The sequence below is a fragment of the Canis aureus genome, chromosome X (assembly GCF_053574225.1).
Source record: "Canis aureus isolate CA01 chromosome X, VMU_Caureus_v.1.0, whole genome shotgun sequence".
Lineage (NCBI taxonomy): Eukaryota > Metazoa > Chordata > Mammalia > Carnivora > Canidae > Canis > Canis aureus.
In genome coordinates, this window is record NC_135649.1 from 44,073,428 (window position 1) to 44,086,207 (window position 12,780).

The window sequence follows — 12,780 nt, forward strand, 5'->3', positions numbered from 1 at the left end:
GGACCAGAAAGGATCTTTCCTGGTTGTTGTTGGCCCACATTGGAGGGAATGTGCATAATGATTGTAAACCATTGAAGACACATTTGAGGAGTAAGGAAGATAAGAGGGAGAATTCTCACTTCCCATCTAAAGTCTATGTCTTATCAAGGTCATAAATATTGGAGATCATCTCAAAGCGCTGAGCTTGCATCACCCTATTTGATGTAATACTTCTGCAGAGGTTTGACAAGCAACAGGTAAAGTTTTAAAAAATAATTATACAAGTAGAATTAGAAGTAATATGACAAACCAATTTATATGATAGTTCCAAACCAAGACCCCAAACCCAGCTATGTAAGTCAAAAAACCAGGGGTCATTAGGTGAGATTTGTTGTAACCAGTATACATGTTGCCTGATCTTACAAAATTGAATTTCTACTTCTCCAGAGGTATTTATCCTTGTGTAACAGGTGGCATTTGCTACTGCACAAACACATTGTTCAGCCAGTAGATAATCAAGGGCTATACGATTGTCCAAAACTATGTTAGTCAATGAATCAAGTGATAGTTGGTGGATGCTATTGCTTTGAAATTGATTGTGGAATTGGCTAGCTCTCCTAATGTTGGGGGGCGGATATCTGGTCCTGTGTTCACTGACACTTAGTCCAACCCAAGGAATAAAGCTCTCCCTATGGAAGCAAACCAGGAGTCATGTATGCCCCCTTGAAGTTCCCATTGAAGGTGGCTTTGGGGGCCTAATGAGACAGACTGATGGGAAGTCTTTTGATTTGTTACAGATGTTAACAGGAACGCTATTAAATGTGACAATAACATTGACTTCCAAGCCGCCAGCTATTTAAGCATTCACATACTCATAGGAAATGCTGTCCATTGCAAACAAAACCAGGTGGAGCATAGAAGACTTTAGCTAAGGTCTGGTTATTGATAGATTCCTTAACTGAAAGTTTCTTGATTTACTCTTTCAAGGCATGGGTCGGAGGAGTTGGGATGACATTCTGGAGAGTTCCATCTTTTTCTAAAGGGGTCTCTTCTAAAAACCTTGCAAAGAGGAATAAACTTATTTGTATTTGCCTTGGGTACAGGGAGACCAATCAGAGATAAGGAAAAGAACCTGGGGGAGTGAAGATTGTATGGCTGTCAAAGATGGAAGGATTTAACTGAGGTAGTATGATTTCCCAGAAAGAGAAGGCAAACAGAGTGAGCACAAGCAAGGGAAAGAAGGTATATACATGCCTGGTTCTTCATCTTAAGGAAGCTGTTTCCTTCAGCAGCCATCGGCTTCAATTCCTTTATTTTCTGGTCACCAGTTGGTGGGTGGGGCCAGTCAGGGTTTGGTGCTTTCTTTAGATGTGACAGAGGAATCCAAAAGTCTCTTCCTTGGAATTTGGCAGCACAGGAGTTGGTTAGCAGTACCTGGTAGGGGTCTTTTCAGTGGGGATGAAGAGAGTCTTTTTGGTACTTGTGGGTGAGTATAGCTCAGCTTGTGCTATATATAGCCACAGGCAAAGATACTGCTTCAGTTACTTTAGAGGGAGTTGGAATTATGTATCCAGCACCCTATTTGTCATTCCACCTTTCAAATAAGAACTGCCAGTGAACCATGACAAATTAGTATCATAGAAAGGAGTTTCCTGCAAGTCATCACAGGGAGTCAGGAGGTGATCTGTCAAACAGTATCTTTTGGAGTATTGTCCTTGAGGAGGGAAGAAGAGTAGTAAAGGTTATTACAGTAAGAAAAAGTTACGTAAGGAGCTGTTAGCATGGGAATTTCAGAGTTGGTGAGATGGCCGGTTGAAAGGTGTTGAGTGTGATATTTAGGTAGGGATGGAGCATGAATAGAATATGAGGATTGGGAACAACAGGATGATGAGGGACAACGATATTGTTTATTGTTCTGAGATCCTGGACAGACCCCCATCCACAGACATTAGAATTTAGGAAGGCTTCTATTTCGTTGGGCACAAAGATGGTTAGAGGGGGCTTTAGTTGCCTTAACTAAAAGGGCAGTGGCAGGAATGGCTCAGAGGCAAGGGAAGTATCCTTATTCCACAAGGTCTAGCTATTGGCTGTTTTACTCTAGGGGATTATGGTGGTCCCTGTGTTTTTGATCAAATACCCCAAGGGCATTCCCTTCCTTTTCAGATGTAAAAGGGAAAAAAGGAAGCTGGTAATTGGGATGTCCAAGGGCAAGGGGATTTATTAAGCTTTCTTTTAAAGTTTTCTTTCTTCTTCTTTTTTTTTTTTTACTTGCACACAAGCAGTGGGGAGCAGACAGAGGGAGAAGCAAAAGCAGACTCCCACTGTACAGGAAGCCTGACACAGAACTCAATCCCAGGATCCCAGAATCATGACCTGAGCCAAAGGCAGATGCTTAACCTACTAAGCTACCCAGGCATCCCTCTTTTAAGTTATTAAATGCTAGGACATCCTGAGCTTTCCAATTAATGGGGTTAGGTTTGGTGTTCTTTAGTAATATATGTAAAGGCTGAGCCATGAGAGAAAGTTTGAAATCCATTTCTGATACTAGACCACCAACCTACCTTGGTTGGGTTGAGAGGCCTTGTAATTGACACTTAGTTTTGGGTTTGGGGAAATTCAGGACGCTCTGAAGCCTACTTGGATCTAGGTGTAGCCCTTGTTCTGAGATTAGATGCCGTAAATAACCAAGTTGAGTTTGAACAAACTGCACTTTTTCCTTGGGAGACCTGGTGTCCCTTTCATGCTGAAAGTTTCAACAGATGGGTGCTGTCCTCCTGTGAAAAGGGGATAGATGATGAGTGTCCTTACAACTAGCTCTAGTGTCATTACAGATGGAACACCTTAATGGCATTAAAAGTTCATTTGCTTCACCTTGTTGGCTATTTTGGTTGTTGCTGTCAAATCATAGAATTTATTTCCCCCGTTGGACAGAAAGAAATTCTAGCATGGTGTTTCTCTGAGAAATCTCAGTCCAATAAGTGAATAGAGGCAGAGAAATTAAGGAGGAAGGGTGGGTATCTCTCAGAGGGCCTCAACAAAAGGAGATGGGTTTAGAGACAGGAACCTGTTGAGGTTTGACACCTCCCTCCCATTTGAACCATTTTCATACTCAAGAGAGGGGTTATTTGATAAAAGTGATGTTGAGCACCGAAGAAGGGATAGCTCTGGTGTCAATAATGACAGAGAGATTCATTCCTAACCTGGAGAGTTGTTTTCCCAAGCTGATTAAGATCAGGATCAGGAAAAGCCCCTGTAGTTCCTTGGAGTTCCATCACTGGGAGTTAGGAAGAGGGTTGGTTAAAGGTTGATTAAAGGGCTAAAGGCACTCAGAGCCCTTAAGCTTGTAACAGCCTCTCCCCCGCCCCATGCTCTGGCTTTTTGTAATAATGATAAAGATCAGGAGGGTTTGGGTTTTGTTTACGGGCCTTCATTTGTTGGAGTTGTAAACTGGGGGCTTTAGTGGTCTTCCTTTTAGTTGAATCATCTAGGGTGTGGGTGAGTGGATTTGCTAAATTAAATGAATCCAGAGTGGACGTGGTCTCCTATTCTATCTTAGTCCTTTTTAACTAGAAACTAAAGATCCCGGTTCAGCCCATTCATGACCATAGAGTTAAAAGCTACTCCCATGGATTTGACATTTAAAAGAAGACCAGAATTTTCTCTGAAAACAATTTGGAGCCAGCTGTAATAATTATGCATGGGCTCATTGGGCTCCTGGGAACAAACCTGAATCATATTCCAATCGACAGATTTTGGGAAGGCCCTAAGAATAGGCTGGTAAAGTCGTTTAGCAGTGTCAAGAGCTTGATCATATAACAAGTCAGGGGGACAGTGCCCCATTTATAGTTCTAGAGATTGTTCAGGATTATGTTGGTTGGCAGTGTTATCTGGAGTTAGGTCTGGCTCTCACTGATGAGCACATGAACTGATACAAATCTGAGAAACTGCATTGGTAAATTTGAGTAACTCATAAATTCCTCAGCGAATCTATGAGGATCCTCAGTCACTTTGGGAAAGTCTTTGACTATGGCTTATAATTCTGCTTTAGTCCAGGGAACTAAGAAATTCAGGATTTAGAATTTTTTAAAGATTTTATTTACTTAGAGAGAAGCAGAGACATAGGCAGAGGGAGAAGCAGGTTCCATGCAGGAAACCTGACATGGGACTCGATCTAAGGTCTCCAGGATCAGGCCCTGGGCTGAAGGCGGCGCTAAACCGCCGAGCCACCCGGGCTGGCCTAGAATTTTTTTTAAAAGATTTTATTTGAGAGAGAAAGAAGCACACACAAGTGGAGGTGAGGAGAGGGAGAGGGAGAAGCAGACTCCCTGTTGAGCAGGAAGCTGGATGCTGGGCTAAATCCCAGGACCCTGAGATCATGACCTGAGCCAAAGGCAGACACTTAACTGACTGAGCCTCCAGGTGGTCCAGGGGTGTAGAATTTGGATCCTTGAGGGCTTTACTTGTAAAGGGCAGGTTTTAATAGTTTTGGGAGAGGAGGAAACAGGGAGAGATTCAAAAAAGGAAGTTTAGTGAGGATTAGAATGAGGAAGGGAGAGTATTAAAGAAGGTAGAGCCAGTCTGGGAGGGAAAGAGGAAGAAGGTGGGGCAGGGGGCTTAGTATAAAATAGGTGTGGCTTGCCCATAGACCAAGAAGGAGGGGGACAAGAGCAAGAGAGCACCTGAGACAAAGAGGACAGAGGAGAGGAGGAACAGGCCTCAGAAGCTTTTTTTGCCTCTTGTTTTTTGTTGTTGTTGTTTTGTTTTGTTTTTTATCTCAGTTAATTTGGAAACGGTACTTTGTAAAGAGGCGATTTTTGAGTCCTGTACATATTTGGCAGCCTCCAGGTACCAATTAAAATAGGCATCCCATGTAGTCTATTTCTTTTTAGTTTTTGTTTTAATTCCAGTTAGTTAACAAACAGCATCATAGGGACCCTTGGGTGGCTCAGTAGTTGAGCATCTGCCTTTGGTTCATGGCATGATCCTGGTCCGGGGATGGAGTCCCACGTCAGAGCTTCTCCCTGTGTCTCTCAGGAATAAATAAATAAAATCTTAAAGAAACCCAAAAACCCTAAACAGCATTATATTAGCATTATATTAGTTTCAGATGTACAATATAGTGATTCAGCACTTCCATATGTCACCCTGTGCTCATCATGACAAGTGCCCTCCTTACCAAGTAGTCTAATTAATTTTAGTCTCACGTTTTTTTTTTTAAGAGAGCACACTTGTGGGGGGAAGTGGCAGAGGGAAAGGGAGAGAATTTTTTTTTAATAATAAATTTTTTTATTGGTGTTCAATTTACCAACATACAGAATAACACCCAGTGCTCATCCCATCAAGTGCCCCCCTCAGTGCCTGTCACCCATTCACCCCCACCCCCCGCCCTCCTCCCCTTCCACCACCCCTAGTTTGTTTCCCAGAGTTTGGAGTCTTTATGTTCTGTCTCCCTTTCTGATATTTCCCACACATGTCTTCTAAGGGAGAGAATCTTATGCAAGCTGGGATCAATCTCATGACCCTGAGATCATGACCTGAGCCAAAAATCAAGAGTTGGAGGTTAAACAGGGAGCTAGCACCCCCAGTTCACAGTTTTCTAATTTGGATCTGAGAAAAACAAGTTTGGGGGAGGTCAGAAATTCCCTATAATGGCCATTGAAGTTCTAAATTAATTTTGGTTAAGTTGGTCCAGGTAGTAAACAAATGTGCATGAGGAGGGAATCATAGTTTTAAATATAAAACCAGCCAGAATCCCAGAAGAAGGACCCTCTTGAGAAGGTTTAGAAGATTGGGATCCTATTATTCAAAATCAGAGATTTGGAAAAAACAAGTGAGGACTCATCAGAAAGGATGGAGCCTCTAAATAGATTCTGAGTAAAGGCAATGAGTTCATCCCAAAGGAGGGAGCTCAAAATCCAAGAGACTTCCTGAACCAGAAGTAGATGGAGACTTGCCAAGCACCAAGGACTCTGTGTGGCTACCTTGCTTGATTCTGAGCTGTTATCTTCCAAGGTTTGCTTCCTTAGGATCCCACTTCTGAACACCAAGTAATATCAACTTTAAACAGCAAAGAGCAATTTTATTTAAGGAAAAGAATGAGTTTATTGGGGACACTTGGGTGACTCAGGTTGTGATCCTGGAGTCCTGGGATTGAGTTCCACATGAGGCTCCCTACAGGGAGCCTGCTTCTCCCTCTGCCTATGTCTCGGCCTCTCTCTCTCTCTCTCTCTGTCTCTCATGAATAAATAAATAAATCTTTAAAAAAAGAGTGAGTTTATTGGGAATAGCAGAGGAATTGAGATTTGGGACAAACAAGCTATGGCAAGCCACAGGCAAATATGAAGAGACAAAAGAAAGGTCAGCATTTATTAGGTGTTAGGAGGAAATTGGGGAGGGTTCTGAAAAAAAAGTTTAGTGGAGAAGAATAAGAGTTTGAGGTGGGAGGTTCTCATTGGCTGCAGGTGGTGGTAGTGGTTTATTGCTGGGACAGGGAGAGATCTTCCTATTCTTAAAGGCAGGAGATAAATTCCTATGTGAAAAGTGTCCTCCCTTGTCAAAATAATTATTTTCCTTCTACCCCTGTTATATAGGCTGCAATGAGAGGTATGTACTTGAGAGATCTCCTTTTGGGGCTCCCTGTCTAAATTTGCAGTGCGGTTTCCTTTATTTTCACAGAGGTGAAGGCTAAAATTACTCTTTTGTGCTGCACTGACATCTTGTAAAATCAAGAGGACCTTGAATGAGCTAGTCACAAGTTCCTTTTCATACTTTGCTTCCTCCCTCACCAGATAGGGTCCCCTAGCCAAAGAACCCTCCTTATCAAATGGACTAGAAGTGTTCCTTTGTATCATCCCTGAGTAGTGGTTTCAGTTCCCTGTCATCTGCACAGTAATTCAAAGAAGCCAATCACATGCTCTCTCAAGAAGCAGGGGGTACCTCACCCTCTTACTACAAAGCCTTCTTATAATGTTATTTCCGAGCACAGCCCTCACGTGTCCTGCATGGTATGCAGTGTCCTCTTCTTTTAGACTGTGAATGTACGTGACTGTTGATCTTTTCTTTCTAGAGTTGGGTGGTATGTGTTTAGCCATCCCCATAACTCTAGGGTGGGACTTCCTCACTCATCAAAGGGGTGAAGAGGAGGTGATTAAAACAATTGTCATCACACACATGATGATCCAACCACAATCAAGGGGGAGCTGGTCAGCTTTTACTCACTACTCCTTGACTAATTGTTCTGTGATACAGTGAAGGCTGCCTGAGATGGGACCACCAATTGCTGGTGGGCTTGTGCTCTGGCCTTGGTGGCACTGTGTTGTTTTGTTGAGTGTTGCCATTTCTTCTTCCCTAAAACACTCTCTCCTTGGGATAAGAATTGTAGTTAACTGACCGGATCTCAGTGTGAAGTGTCTTTGAGTTTGGGCTGTGTGTGCCTGAGGATCTCTGAGGCTCCCACCTATAAAAGTGGCAATAACACAGCATCTGCACTTGAGTCTTTCATACTAGTGGTTGGGTTAGTGGCTTATTAGGCAGTGACCACTTCTTCTAAACTGGTGACCACTACTGGTTACTTGGGCCAGCGAGCCATGTGGTCATTGTGATTGCATAACTCTGGGATGGCCCTTTATTATATTTGCAGATAGGAAGGGGGCTCCTACCACACAGAGAACTAATCAAGCATGACACCCCTGGGTGCCTTAATAGTCACTGCTGGGGAAAGGGTGTGGAGCTTGTGTATTTCCTATATTGTTGCTTCCCTTGCTGCCTGTACTCTTTCCTGACAACCAAGACTATTGAAGTGCACATCCATGGTGGCTTATGGCCCATGAATTGGTGAGAAAAGGAGCTAAAGCATTTAATATTAAACTGTTCTCCCAATACAAAACCCCGATCTGGTGTCAACAAAGCAACTGTTGACATAGGAGTTGAATGATGTATTTAGCCATCCCTATAACTCTAGGGTGGGACTTCCTCCCTCATCAATGGGGTGAAGAGGCTATTAAAACAATGGTCATCATATAAATGATGGCCCTAACCCTAATGATTCTGATTCTGGCTGAAGAAATTTATAAATCTGAGCAGAGTAGAGAGGAACACTCTAGAACAGAGTATATCCAGTGAAAAGACAAAAGAATGAAAGAGAAAAAAATAGTGCAACATACCTGAGTACAGGTGAGTGTGATATTGTGATTGGTAAGAAATAGGTGTTTGGTCTTTCAGATGATCAAAATGTATTTCTCATAGATACTTGGTCTTTGTCCATGGGTTCTGGCTCACAGCACCTAAAACCCTTGGAATTTCTTATGGTAAAGGCTTTAATATTATCTTTTGTTATGTTAATTAGTTGACTTTTGGAAAGCCCTTAGGTAACCTAAGGATAGGGAGTACTTGCCCCAAGGACCAATCAGGTTAAGGTTAGAGGGCTGGAACTTCCAGTCTCCCACCAGACCTCCAAAAAAGGAAAGAGGGGCTGGCTGGAGGTTGAATCAATAGCCAGTGCCAAATGATTTAACCAATTATGCCAATGTAGTGAAGCCTCTATGAAGAACAGAAATTAGGGTTTGGAGAGCTTCTGAGTTGGTGAACATGTGATTTTGGCAGAATGGCATGCCTACAAAGATCTTCTTGGAAGCTCCCCACCCCTTCCCACATACTTTGCCCCATGCATCCCTTCAATCTGGCTGTTCCTGAATCATACCCTTTTATAGTAAATGGTTATTTAGTGAGTAAATGGGTTTCTTTTTTTTAATAAATTTATTTTTTATTGGTGTTCAATTTACCAACATACAGAATAACACCCAGTGCTCATCCCGTCCAGTGCTCCCCTCAGTGCCCGTCACCCATTCACCACCACCCCTAGTTCGTTTCCCAGAGTTAGGAGTCTTTCATGTTCTGTCTCCCTTTCTGATATTTCCCACACATTTCTTCTCCCTTCCCTTCTATTCCCTTTCACTATTATTTATATTCCCCAAATGAATGAGAACATATAATGTTTGTCCTTCTCCGATTGACTTACTTCACAGAGCATAATACCCTCCAGATCCATCCACGTTGAAGCAAATGGTGGGTATTTGACATTTCTAATGGCTGACTAATATTCCATTGTATACATAAACCACATCTTCTTTATCCATTCATCTTTCGATGGACACCGAGGCTCCTTCCACAGTTTGGCTATTGTGGACATTGCTGCTATAAACATCAGGGTACAGGTGTCCTGGCGTTTCATTGCATCTGTATCTTTGGGGTAATCCCCAACAGTGCTGGTTGTAGGGCAGGTCTATTTTTAACTATTTGAGGAACCTCCACACAGTTTTCAGAGTGGCTGCACCAGTTCACATTCCCACCCACAGTGTAAGAGGGTTCCCTGTTCTCCACATCCTCTCCAACATTTGTGGTTTCCTGCCTTGTTAATTTTCCCCATTCTCACTGGTGTGAGGTGGTATCTCATTGTGGTTTTGATTTGTATTTCCCTGATGGCAAGTGATGCAGAGCATTTTCTCATGTGCATGTTGGCCATGTCTATGTCTTCTCTCTCTTCAAGTCTTTTGCCCATTTCATGATTGGATTGTTTGTTTCTTTGGTGTTGAGTTTGGTAAGTTCTTTACAGATCTTGGAAACTAGCCCTTTATCTGATATGTCATTTGCAAATATCTTCTCCCATTCTGTAGGTTGTCTTTTAGTTTTGTTGACTGTATCCTTTGCTGTGCAAAGGCTTCTTATCTTGATGAAGTCCCAATAGTTCATTTTTACTTTTGTTTCTTTTGCCTTCCTGGATGTATCTTGCAAGAAGTTACTGTGGCCGAGTTCAAAAAGTGTGTTGCCTGTGTTCTTCTCTAGGATTTTGATGGAATCTTGTCTCACATTTAGATTTTTCATCCACTTTGAGTTTATCTTTGTGTATGGTGAAAGAGAGTGGTCTAGTTTCATTCTTCTGCATGTGGATGTCCAATTTTCCCAGCACCATTTATTGAAGAGACTGTCTTTATTCCAATGGATAGTCTTTCCTCCTTTATTGAATATTAGTTGACCATATAGTTGAGGGTCCACTTCTGGGTTCTCTATTCTGTTCCATTGATCTATGTGTCTGTTTTTGTGCCAATACCACACTGTCTTGATGACCACAGCTTTGTAGTACAACCTGAAATCTGGCATTGTGATGCCCCCAGCTATGGTTTTCTTTTATAAAATTCCCCTGGCTATTCGGGGTCTTTTCTGATTCAACACAAATCTTAAAATGATTTGTTCTAACTCTCTGAAGAAAGTCCATGGTATTTTTTTTAATTTTTATTTATTTATGCTAGTCACAGAGAGAGAGAGAGGCAGAGACACAGGCAGAGGGAGAAGCAGGCTCCATGCACCGGGAGCCCGATGTGGGATTCGATCCCGGGTCTCCAGGATCGCGCCCTGGGCCAAAGGCAGGTGCCAAACCGCTGCGCCACCCAGGGATCCCCAGTCCATGGTATTTTGATAGGGATTGCATTAAACGTGTAAATTGCCCTGGGTAACATTGACATTTTCACAATATTAATTCTGCCAATCCATGAGCATGGAATATTTTTCCATCTCTTTGTGTCTTCCTCAATCTCTTTCAGAAGTGTTCTATGGTTTTTAGGGTATAGATCCTTGACCTCTTTGGTTAGGTTTATTCCTAGGTATCTTATGCTTTTGGGTGCAATTGTAAATGGGATTGACTCCTTAATTTCTCTTTCTTCAGTCTCCTTATTAGTGTAGAGAAATGCCACTGATTTCTGGGCATTGATTTAGTATCCTGCCACGCTACCAAATTGCTGTATGAGTTCCAGCAATCTTGGGGTGGAGGCTTTTGGGTTTTCTATGTAGAGTATCATGTCATCGGCGAAGAGGGAGAGTTTGACTTCTTCTTTGCCAATTTGAATGCCTTTAATGTCTTTTTGTTGTCTGATTGCTGAGGCTAGGACTTCCAGGACTATGTTGAATAGCAGTGGTAAGAGTGGACATCCCTGTCTTGTTCCTGATCTTAGGGGAAAGGCTCCTAGGGCTTCCCCATTGAGAATGATATTTCCTGTGGGCTTTTCATCGATGACTTTTAAGATGTTGAGGAATGTTCCCTCTATCCCTACATTCTGAAGAGTTTTGATCACGAATGTATGCTGTATTTTGTCAAATGCTTTCTCTGCATCTAATGAGAGGATCATATGGTTCTTGGTTTTTCTCTTGCTGATATGATGAATCACACTGAGTGTTTTACGAGTGTTGAACCAGCCTTGAGTCCCGGGGATAAATCCTACTTGGTCATGGTGAATAATTTTCTTAATGTGTTGTTGGATCCTATTAGCTAGTATCTTGTTGAGAATTTCTGCATCCATGTTCATCAGGGGTATTGGTCTGTAATTCTCCTTTTTGGTGGGGTCTTTGTCTGGTTTTGGAATTAAGGTGATGCTGCCTCATAGAATGAATTTGGAAGGACTCCATCTCTTTCTATCTTTCCAATCAGCTTTAGGAGAATAGGTATGATTTCTTCTTTAAACGTTTGATCGAATTCCCCTCGGAAGCCATCTGGCCCTGGACTTTTGTGTCTTGGATGGGAGGTTTTTGATGACTGCTTCAATTTCCTCCCTGGTTATTGGCCTGTTTAGGTTTTCTATTTCTTTCTGTTCCAGTTTTGGTGGTTTGTGGCTTTCCAGGAATGCGTCCATTTCTTCTAGATTGCCTAATTTATTGGCGTATAGCTGTTCATAATATGTTTTTAAAATCGTTTGTATTTCTTTGGTGTTGGTAGTGATCTCTCCTTTCTCATTCATGATTTTATTAATTTGAGTCTTCTCTCTCTTCTTTTTAATAAGGCTGGCTAATGGTTTATCTATCTTATTAATTCTTTCAAAGAACCAACTCCTGGTTCTGTTGATCTGTTCCACAGTTCTTCTGGTCTCGATTTCGTTGAGTTCTGCTCGAATCTTTAGTCACTCTCTTCTTCTGCTGGGTGGAGAATCTATTTGCTGTTTTTTCTCTAGCTCCTTTAGGTGTAAGGTTAGCTTTTGTATTTAAGTTCTTTCCAGTTTTTGAATGGATGCTTGTATTGCGATTTATTTCCCCCTCAGGACTGCTTTTGCTGCTTCCCAAGGATTTTGAATGGTTGTATCTTCATTCTCATTAGTTTCCATGAATCTTTTTAATTCTTCCTTAATTTCCTGGTTGACCCTTTCATCTTTTAGCAGGATGGTCTGTAACCTCCACGTGTTTGAGGTCCTTCCAAAGTTCTTGTTGTGATTTCGTTCTAATTTCAAGGCATTATGGTCTGAGAATATGCAGGGGACGATCCCAATCTTTTGGTATCGGTTCAGACCCGATTTGTGACCCAGTATGTGGTCTATTCTGGAGAAAGTTCCATGTGCACTGGAGAAGAATGTGTATTCAGTTGCCTTTGGATGTAAAGTTCTGTAGATATCTGTGAAATCCATCTGGTCCAGTGTATCATTTAAACCTCTTGTTTCTTTGGAGATGTTGTGCTTAGAAGACCTATCAAGTGTAGAAAGCACTAGATTGAAGTCACCAAGTATAAGTGTATTATTATCTAATTATTTCTTCACTTTGGTTATTAATTGATTTATATATTTGGCAGCTCCCACATTCGGGGCATATATATTCAGGATTGTTAAGTCCTCTTGTTGGATAGATCCTTTAAGTATGATATAGTGTCCCTCTTCATCTCTCACTACAGTCTTCGGGGTAAATGTTAGTTTATTTGATATAAGGATGGTTACCCCTGCTTTCTTTTGAGGATCATTTGAATGGTAAATGGTTCTCCAACCTTGTATTTTC

The 12,780-nt window shown here is 41.9% G+C and overlaps 1 long non-coding RNA gene across 1 annotated transcript in view; it reads left to right on the forward strand.

The window, feature by feature from the left end:
- Nucleotides 1–12,780, forward strand: part of LOC144307672 (uncharacterized) — a 170,225-nt gene that overhangs the window by 1,357 nt on the left and 156,088 nt on the right. The window lies entirely within an intron of this gene.